Source organism: Dioscorea cayenensis, chromosome 18 (genome assembly GCF_009730915.1).
Source record: "Dioscorea cayenensis subsp. rotundata cultivar TDr96_F1 chromosome 18, TDr96_F1_v2_PseudoChromosome.rev07_lg8_w22 25.fasta, whole genome shotgun sequence".
Lineage (NCBI taxonomy): Eukaryota > Viridiplantae > Streptophyta > Magnoliopsida > Dioscoreales > Dioscoreaceae > Dioscorea > Dioscorea cayenensis.
In genome coordinates this window covers 15,983,499-15,984,941 of record NC_052488.1, presented here as the reverse complement: position 1 = coordinate 15,984,941, position 1,443 = coordinate 15,983,499, and positions in this window count along the sequence as shown.

The following is a 1,443-nucleotide window of genomic DNA, read 5'->3' as shown; positions in this document are numbered from 1 at the left end:
TCTTATTCCAACTAGTCTTAGATTAATGCAAACATTAATTGAAGATTTGCAAACCTGTGAAGAGTTTGAAAGCAGTTGGAAGATCTCTTCTTTGTGAGACCCAAAACACATCAGACTTCTTTGTTTTGTATAGTCCAGGGTCAATGATCAATGGCTTGGCTCTTTGGTCTTTGTTTTTTTTCAAAAAAAAGGACAAAAAAAAAATCAGAAAAGTAATATCCAAGAAAGACTAGAGAAAAAATTCATCTGTGAATATTCAACTTATGCTTTCCATCCCAAATTACTAAAATACTCTATAAAGCTCAAGTTCCTTGGAAGTGATGAGAGGGTGTGAAGAAGATCTACAAATCAAACATTAAAAGTTTGAAACTATATACTATATATAATATGGAATGGAGACGTGAAGATAAAAGGACATGAGAGTTTTTTTAATGGTTTACCTAATTTAGATGATTGGAGTTGGCTTGCGTTGCATGTAGTTGAGAACTGAGTCTATGAAGAAATTACCAATCATACTGCAAAGCAGGAAAAATACACAATAGATGAGAATAACATGGGTTACATGCTTGAAACACTAAAAAGAGGGCGGAACCTTCACCAGATCCAAGCGGGCAGAGCATTGCGCGATCGGCACTGAGGAATCAAAACCCAAACCCCAATCTCTTTGCCCTAGGGTTTCAACGCAAAAAATAGGAGGTCATCTGATGAGCAGCAAGAGTGGAAGTGGTGATGTATAGTCAAAGCTTGAGCCAAAGAAGTGAAAGAATAGCTTCTCTTCCTGCCCTTTTTATAAAGTTAAAACAAAACTTTAGAACCGGGGTCAACCCGGTTCTGGTCAAATTGGGCGGTTCACCGGGTTTGACCGGGTTGACTCCTGGTCAACCAGTTCTATAAAACTAGACCAGACTACCAGCAGGTTCCCGGTTCTGCAGGTCTGACCAGCCGGTCCAGTCCGGTTCTGTAAACAGTGATTTTGATAAATCAAAATCAATCAAAGAAAACCTCTATAAGATTCCTTTATTCACTCTCACCCCTCTCTCTCTCTCTCTCTCTCTCTCTCTCTCGCAATGCATAAATGGCCAAGGTTCCCCTCGAGTTCTGATCACCGGCCACCACAAATTCATCAAATATATATTGCAACCAATTGGTTCAATCACCAAGTTTATGGATTGCTAGATAGAGAAAGCAATCACCCTCCGATGGATATCACCACTAGTACTTCCTAGAGTTTTCACCGTCTCTTTTTTTCAATTCATTTATCTATTCATTTATCTCTTCTTAGGGTTTTGATAACTATAATGTTTTCTGCTGGATTGTTTGTAGATGTTGATTTGAAATCCATCTGAGAACCTAAGTTTTTTTATTATTAGAATTTAGTTGTAAAAATTTAGGAATGTTGCATAGATTGTTGTATATATAAGATTATGTGATTTGAATTTGTTG